The 9,454-nt window shown below is 39.7% G+C and overlaps 1 non-coding gene across 1 annotated transcript; it reads left to right on the top strand.

The window, feature by feature from the left end:
• The first annotated feature begins 1,426 nt into the window (after positions 1-1,426).
• Trnak-cuu (transfer RNA lysine (anticodon CUU)) lies at positions 1,427-1,499 on the top strand. Its single transcript has one exon. It is a non-coding gene; the product is annotated as a tRNA-Lys (tRNA).
• Positions 1,500-9,454: the final 7,955 nt, after the last annotated feature.

Raw genomic sequence — 9,454 nt, 5'->3', positions numbered from 1 at the left:
GCATGTATCACACCTAGGCATGAAGTACAAAGGTCCCCTGGTTGCCAAGGTTTCCTATTGCCACCATTTCAAGGACATCACTCAGTAACTCAGGCCTGACTTCTTGCTCGTGCTTCATATGTGTAGATCCTTCTCTCCAAACAGGCAGCAAGTACCCCAGAAGCCTGGACACATGCTGCGTGTCTGTCAAATAACTACACACACACTCTATGCATCAAGAATATCCATTCAAAGACAAAGTGCAAAAGGGAATGACAGAGGTAGACAAATCAATTTCTCTTGTGTCCAAGCTTTATTTCTTGTATACATTGTTAAGTGTTTAATTTAAATGTCTCCTCAGTACCAATTAGAGTTTAAGCCACTCTGAGGTCGTCAGGAGCATTGAAGACCTGGGATCTATACACTAAATGCTCACTACTGTGGGCTTTCTTTCTTCTCTTGCTGTACCCACAAATCATGTCTGCTTTTATCTTCACATATGACTATCATCCCCTTTGCACAAAATATTCCCCTCAAATCTAAATTTCTGCCTTGAGTTTTATCAAAGCATTTTGTCAACAAAAATAGTGTTCTCCATGTGAGCCACTCTGGCACAAATTCTAACGATAACTATTTTCACATCATTGATTTTAAAAAAGTTCGTATAATACATGCAAAAAATTCTACCACATTGGTTATACCTTAACAGGTAGTTTGAAAAGAAAATGGTAGAGGGTTTTCTAATTATACAAAAGCATCAACATGACTCAGTTACTTAAAGCTGAGCTGAAAATACAGGTTTTTTTTCCCCAAGCATTTCATTTGCAGGTACCATAAACCTACTTACTGTCTCAGATTAATCGCTCCCATTCACATATTAAAACAAGAGTCTGTCTTCCCCTTTAAAAAATACTTCTAAGCCAAGCATGCTGGCGGCTCATACCTGAAATCCCAGCATTTGGAAAACTAAATTAGAATTGGCACAAATTAGGAGTCAGGATAAGTGACATAGCAAATTGGAAGGCAGCCAAGCTCTACAGAACAATCCTGACTCAAGCTAACACTTTCAAACAGATACAGTCTCCAAGAAAATCTTCTTTTAAGTTCAGCTATTGATTCTCTTTAGCCAACATCTTAACATGTTTTATACTGGGGCTTGAACACATACGTAAACCTGGGAATCTGTGCTCTCACATTGGACCTGAGGCTCTGAGCTTGCCTTGTGAGGCAGCTCCTGGAGAGAGTTAGTGGGCATGTGAGGAGTGAAATACCTACATTATCTTTATTTCCTTCACTCCAGCTAACAGTCTGTTTGACAGTCTCCAGACATCTGAGTCCCTCTTAGGTCATCTGTTGTAATAGGAGCGGCAGGGCTGCGTCCCCGGCACCCTGGGCGCCATCTGTAGTTGGGAGCTGTGGGCCTCTTCCCACAGCCCGGCTCATGGTTGCCCAGCTAGCTCAGTCGGTAGAGCATGAGACTCTTAATCTCAGGGTCGTGGGTTCGAGCCCCACGTTGGGCACCAAATGTGGTGGCGCAAATGAATGTAGACAGATTATATAGATATATACAGCTTTAATAAGGAAATAGACTTACAGGACCACAGGTTCCCGCGGAGTACTGGAAAAGTGGAGCAAAAGAAAAAGGGCTGCTGGGCTCACGCCCGGCAGATTTATCTGTAAACATTAGCCCGAGGCGAACACGCCCCCAATGGGTGGGGCTATGTCCCTACAGTCATCCAACTGCACAGACAATTGAGAGATCTCAGTAAGTTCAACCAAGACAGTTAGGTCCAGTTCTGAGGCAACCAATAGAGTCAAAATTTGAATGTCTTTTTTAGATTTATATTTTTAATTATGTGTATTTTTGTGTGCATGTGTATTTATATGTGCATCCAAGTACAGAAGTCCACAGAGGCAGGAGTCATTGGGTCTCTCTGGAAGCTGGGAGTCATCTAATAGAAGGGCTGGGAACTGAACTTGGGTCCTTTGAAAGAACAGTAGGCATTCTTAACTACCGAGCCATCTCTTCAGGCCCAGATTTTGTAGCTTAAGCAGCAAAAGTTATCATATTTAACACTGTTGACCACAACTAAGTTCACGTTCCAGTTCCCTGTCAAACAGACTGAGAGGAAGATAGTTTAATCACTACAGCCATGTGGCAGACTAATGCCGAGATTCCTAGGATCAAGAAGAAAGAAAAAGAGAAAAAATGGTACAACAGGGAACAAGAACAAAAATGTGTCTTTCTATTTCAAGCTATGTTCATTTCTCTGCTCTTCAAGGCTTAAAACACTATCTAGGTCAGTTTTAATCTTTCCTGAATCATAGTTTGGTCTTGACCACTTCTAGACACATTAACAACAGAAAAGTAATACACACTCACATGCTCGGCCTCAGGTTGGAAGCAACTTTCATAAGCATGGCGTCAGTCACATTCTTTCCAGTTTTACAAGACGTGGGCTGTTTCTTTGAAGGCATTTTGGGGCTATGGATAACTCCTAACAGTCTGATAAGTTTGGATGATGTTTCCATTTTTAAATTTTTTTTTGAACTGGAGTCTTGTTAAATTGTTGGTTCTGAACTCAAGATCCTCCCACTTTAGCCTCGAAGGGCGGAGACTGTAGGTCTGAACCACTGTCCCTGGCTCCTGATTGCCATTTTGACTGTTTCGTGATCTATAGGTTATTTAGAAATAGGTCAATTTCTAAATATTTATTCATGTTTCTGAATATTTTGTTTATTTCTAATATTTCTAATTTAACTGATGAATTAATACACTTTATATGATTCAAATAATTTACAGTCTGCTGAGGCATGTTTTATGGCCTTGAATCTGGTCTATTTTGGTAGATGTTTTCCATAGCCTTCAAAACGACGCTGCAACCCTTGACTGTTGCTGGACTGAGGGCTCTGTCAACGTCAATGAGGTCAACTTTGTAGATAGTGTTGCTGCAATCTATATACTTACTGATTTTCTGTCCATTTGTTTTTCATGGTTATTGAAGACAAGGGGTATTGATATTTCACATGAAATTGAGCTTTTTTTCTACTTTTTCATTCAGTTCTATTGATGTTTGCTTTCTATATATAGTTATTTTGTTTGGCACACAATGTTAAGAATCGGTAGGGCTTATCATCAAAATGAAAACAATTCCCTTTGCAATATAGAATTGTTTTTAGTACCCTCCATAAAACGGTTGCAGTAAAATCTGTTTCCTGATACTAATAAAGGTGCGGCAGCTTTCCTCAGCTCTTGCTGGCAAGCGTCATCTTTCCACAGCTGACATGTAGCCGTGTGTTCGCTCTATTTGAACTATATCTCCTACCTACTGCATATGCTAGGTTTGTAAGATCTCATTTTCACATGTTGTTCCAATTTTTCACTCATAAGTGGAATATTAGAATGTGGAATTTGGACATGGTTATTGCCATGACCCCAAGCTCACCACGACCTTCTTCAGATTGACCTAATCTTCTTGGGCTTCCTCTTCTGTCCTTTCCTAATTATTTATCAGGATAATTTATTGAATCCATTTGTTGTCCACTATGACTGACTAAATGTAAGTTTTATTTTATGATTTTAGTATTCTCTTGTACATATTTACACCATCGACCTAAAAGGGAAAAATTTATTTCACACGTGGCATTAAGAACCTTATACCCTCCCCTTCTCCCTTTTTTTACCATGGCCATATATTTTCCCATACTGCACTCTCTTTAAGGTGGTGCTGATTTTGTTTAAATTTTCCATTGCCCCTTAGAAAGAGTTAACATACAGGCAAAGCACTTTAGCAGCTATCATTTTTGGAGCACCTTCTTTCCACGTGTTGATCCATGGAACATGTGGTATTTTACTCCCACTGAAGCCCTTTTACAAAATGTTTTGTATGCTGCAGCTCTGCCTGCAATGGACTGAAACTTTATGCTCGATACAACTGAACATCCTCTTCCCCCCAGAAAGACACTGCCATGGCTACGGGATTGAGCTGTACCATGTCTTTCTGCATTTTCAGTGTTTCTCCACCTTCTTCTCACTTGAATTATTTTAACCGAAGTCTGCTGTCATCCTGCAGCTATTCCTCTGTATGTATGTAATATGTATGTTTCCTTGGATAGTTCAATATTTTGTTTTTATCACTAGAGGAAACAATCAATAGTTCTGAGGAATTTGATGATTATAATCCTATTTATAGTTTTTTTATTTCTCATTTGTGTGCTTTATTTACCTTCTTGACTCAGTGACTTTATGGCTTCATGTACAATTTGGGGATTTCTAGCTATTATTTCTTTGTATATTTTTGTCTGTTCCACCACACTCCACTCCTCCGGGGAATCAAGTTTCACACAGTCTTGTAGAGTTTCATGATAGCTCGCTCACAATGGCTTCACTTTTCTCAGTCATCTTTTCCCTCTATGCTTCATTTCTATTGCTAAGTTATTAATATTTTTCTCAATATGTCGTCTACTCTCAGTTCTAACCATCATGGTTTTCATTGCATACCCTTTAGTATTTTCTTATGTAAAGTCTTTTTTTCTAAGCTTCTACTTCCCCATGTAGCTTTGAAAACACTCAGAATAGAGATAGGTTGTTTATTGTAATATATTTTCCTGGCAGCTATACATGTGCGTGGCTTCTGGAACAGTTTAGATTACTGTATTTATTTGTTTGTTTATCTTTCCTATTATTGTTTTAAATAAGAGATGGAAGATGCTGTTCTATTTTCTTGCATTCCTGGTAATTTCCTGGCTTTCTATGACGGCTTAGCTCCTTCGTCCTTAACACCCCCATGGTCTTTTCCCCGGGTTTTCACACGTAAGACAATCAACATTCATATGAAGACTTACAGACCATACCCTATGAACCTCTGATCTAACTCCTCTGTGTTCTTCTTGTCTTTCTGAAACACTAAGTATGTTGAATTCCAGAACCCCTTAGCTCCTTTCCCATAGCTTGGTATAGACCTTCTTTCAAGGAAGCCATCTGTGGGAATTGGAGAACTACAGAATTTAGTCTTTATACCTGGGGGGCATTATCTTTATTCTTATTCTTGAGGTATTGTATGTATTTAATATAATTCATCTAATTTTGGTTTCTTTGGGTGGGAAAATAAATTGAATTTTGTTTGGTTCAAAGTAGAAATTGCATAATCCATACCCAGAAAGACAATTATCACATGTACTCACTCATACGTGGTTTTTAAACATAAAGCAAAGAAAGCCAGCCTACAAATCACAATCACAAAGAACTTAGACAACAATGAGGACTCTAAGAGAGACTTACATAGATCTAATCTACATGGGAAGTAGAAAAAGACAAGATCTCCTGAGTACATTGGGAGCATGGGGACCTTAGGGGATGGATGAAGGGGGAGGGGATAGGCAGGGAGGGGAGCAGAGAAAAATATAAAGCTCAATAAAAATCAATAAAAAAAGAGAAAAAAAGAAAGTAGAAGTTGCATGAAGGGGTTATAAACTGATACCCTTTCCTCCTCAAACAGGGCAGAAAACAGAACACAGCAACCCAATTTAAAGGAAGACTAGATGAAAAAGTGCAGGAGGAATTTATTAGCAACACTTAGTGTATCACGGAGGGAATGCTATTGGGAAACATTTATTCAGATATTTTACATAAGTTTTGGGCTTTGAACCCAAAGAAGAGAGCGCTCCCAGGGAAGCTTGGCAGTGGTACCTATGCTTGGAACTCCGAGGGACGGAGATGGCAAGTCTCACACAATCTCTCAAGTGCTCAAAAGTTAGATTGCAAAAGCATCCAAACTAGAATCCTGAATCTTTAACTTTCCCGTCAGTGTAACACTTTCTTAGAGGGAAACTCTGGACAGTAACAGGATTTGCAGAGTGCCTAAAATGAGAGGAGCACAGGGCACCCTCGGGTGTCCAAGGAGAAGGAAGGAGAGTGTGCATGGTATGTTGTGTGCACTGACTCCCTTAGAGATTAACAAATTAACATAAATATCTCCAGGAAAAGTTTACAAGGACTGAAAAATAATTCTGGTTGCTTTTTTTTCTCAAGGAAATAGAGATATAAGTTTTGAGTGTTGTTTGAAAAGCACACGTTTAAATATGTGTGCTCAAAACTTAAAAGGTTTTGGGTTGTGGTGGCTATTGCCTGTAATTTCAACATCTAGGAGATTGAGACAGGGCTCACTGGGACCTCTTGCTTCAGGTCACCACATAACTCTCTCCTTCACTTCTTATGCCAAGTACAACCCATGTAACAAGACATGTCTGCCTACACATATGTAATAAGAAATACTCCTCTTTAAAACGCATTCCTGAGGCACGTACCTTGTCTGGCTTCTTCCACAGTACTTAGTTTGGTAAGTAAACCCAGGCCCACTTATTTTTGTACCAGTTGATTACTTTCTGTGCCTCCTTCTCATGACCCATTACAATGGAGGCATTACAACAGCAAGGATGGTGGTGGTTTGACCATTTCTAAGAATATTTTAACCCTGTGCGCATGTGTGTGTGTGAGCATATACATGTGTTGGAGGAGGCTGCTTGTTTGTTTCCCGGCTACCCAGAAACCAAAATAATGACACAGAAACAGTATTAATTAAATAACTGCTTGGCCTATTAGCTCTAGTTTCTTATTGGCTAACTCTTACATATTAATTTAACCTATTTCTATCAATCTGTGTATCGCCATGTGGCTGTGGCTTACTGGCTAAAGTTTCAGAGTCTGTCTCTTGCGGGGCTACATGGCATCTCCCTGACTCCACCTCCTTTCTCTCAGGGAGCCTCCTGTTCCCACTTCCCACAGCGCTGGGGTTACAGTTATGTGAGATCATGTCTGGCCTTTTAGGTGGATATTGGAGAGTTGAATTTAGGTCATTCTTGCCCAGCAGGCAACTCTTACCAACTGAGCCATCTCCCCATCCCTGCCACTACAATCCTGGTAATGATTCTTCGGTGGTATTGATGAGAGAAGAGTTCCTTGGGTGAAAAGGAAATGATGTACTATTGGTAAAAATACAAAAATCTATAATAGCATCAAGTCAAAGTTGAATTTCCAAGGAATGACAATCCTGAGCAATGTTTATGTTATGACAGTTTACAACCAGCTGCCTACTCAACAGATTCTAAATGACACGATGTGGATTCAACAGGTCTGTCCAGCCCCACCAAATGTCCCTCATGCCATTGCAGTGAGACTCACGAAGTTTTATGCTTGCTTGCAGTGCCTCTGGAAACTGAGCACACCTAGGTGATGCAGCCATTTCAAGCGGATTTGTGGAGGACATGTCACAAAGGAGATTGAAATATGAAAATATGCGGAGGGGAAGGAAACCTGCAAAGAAGCTCATAAACACCTCCATCTTGCAGTTTGCCAATTGGGGTTTTATTTTCTTTGAATATTTGTTATTTTTTTAATTAAATTTTTTTCTCTACATTAGTCCTTTTTTTACAATTTTAAAGAGAAGCTATGAGAACAAATATCCTTTCTCCCTTTTTTGATCCTAGGTTGAAAATATTCAGTATTTATTATCAAGTAGCCCTTTGCTGTGGCTCATCAGCAGACAGCTTTCAGCCTGGGAAATGTTTATTTTCATCTTAAAGAAAGTTCTCATCATGGAAACCATTTTAATATTTTTAAAAGCTTTTTACAACTTACTGAGATCATTACAAGGGACTTCTCTTTGTGTTTATGTGGTTTATTACATTATATTAATTTGAGTGCATGACTGAATTGATACATTATTTCAACTGAGTTTTAAATAGTGAAATAACTTTACATTCCCGAGGCACACACCAGGCAGTCATGGTGCATTAGTGCAGTTTAGACAGCAGGAGTCTGGTCAATAATTATTGTAGAGGTACTTACAGCTATGTTCATATGGAATATTCACATGGTATTTTCTGCTAATGCTTTGTAAGGCTATGGGATTAGAGTTAGGAAGTCCTTGCAAAGAGAGCTGAGAACTACGTATTTCTCTCTAGAGTTCTAAGTTTGTTTAGGAGAACAATATGATGGTTCAATGTGGTTTATTGCTGCATGCCCTGGATAATACAAGGCAAAGTCATGATGGCCTAGAATTCTCCTTACCTAAGGATTTTTCATTTGTTCAGGAGCACGAATAAATTTGGCACTCAAGAAGAACCTTTCAGCAGATGGTATCAGAGTAGAAGCAATGTATGCAAGAACTGGAGTTTCCACAGTCAGACAGGAAGTCAGTCAAAACTCGAGTGGCCAGATAAAAAATGGGGTAAAGAACACATGATCAGTTAGAAAGCTAGGCAGAGAACACAAGGGTAGACAGGAAACCAGGAAGATCACACAACCAGACTGAAAACCAGATGTGCTCACGTGTTACAGGAACTCAGTGATCACATGGTCAGACAGGAAGTCAGAGATGTTTCGACTGCACAGGAAGTCAGTCAAAGATCAAACGGTATAGAGGTAAACACACAGGTCCTAGAAGATAGAGCTTGCAAGGCACAAGAAGCTGTAAGATAGAGAACACATGGCCAGACAGGAAGCCAGGCAGAGCTCCTAAAACCAACAGAAACCTAGATCATAAGACAGAAAAGGAGAAAACCCAATGATAACCATTCCCACATCCCATCTTTTTGGAGGAACCATCAATCACATTATAATATCACTGCAGCAGAACCAAGTGTTTGATACACAGCTTTTGGAAGACAAAGAGGAATTGTATCTGAACCACAGTTTTCAAACCCCCCCAAATTCAGTTACTTTAATAGAGACACCCCCCAAAAATTAAATCCATGTGTAACAGTCACATTAAAGCCAGGTGACCAGCCATCTGAAAGAACACCTAAAGAAAAGTGAGTCGAAGGAAACCACCAAAAGCAACGTGACCTGGGCAGCATTAGGACCCCCATGGAGGACACGGAAGAGGTGTCTTATTCTTAAAAGAACTGTGAACTGCAGAACTCATCATGCCAATCTGAGAACGGGGAAAGGAAAAGAGGTGGTTTGGGGGGCTAAGATAAAGCAAACCAAAAAGTTACTCAGTGAGAAGCAAGGGGAGCCAAGAAGGCAGGCTTCAGGGAGCCTTCAAAACTGCCTCATCGGGCACATTTTGTCAAAGTTTTCCTTGGAAATACTAAAAAGCTTAGTTCATTTAAAAGCAAGCATAGTCATTCATGTGGAAAGTTAAAATTTGATAGTTCTGGGTAGCTTGTTCATTTATTTGATCTATAACTCGACAAGCAGAGAGCATGGGAGAGTCTTATCCCCACAGTACTTGTGAAGTAAATTATTTAAAATTAATCATTGTATCACTAAAAATATACTTATGAAATATTGTCAAACAGTATTGGGATAATGACTATTTTCTTTCTCTGTCTCTGAGTATGTGGGATGGGCAGATTTATGGTAGGATCTCATGTAGCCCAGACTGGCCTCAAACTTACTTTGTAGCCATGAATGACATTGAATTCTTGATCTCAAATGCCCCACCTCCTAGCTGCTGGGGTCATGGACACT

Source organism: Chionomys nivalis, chromosome 5 (assembly GCF_950005125.1).
Source record: "Chionomys nivalis chromosome 5, mChiNiv1.1, whole genome shotgun sequence".
NCBI classification, from domain to species: domain Eukaryota; kingdom Metazoa; phylum Chordata; class Mammalia; order Rodentia; family Cricetidae; genus Chionomys; species Chionomys nivalis.
This window is presented reverse-complemented; position numbering and strand designations above follow the sequence as displayed.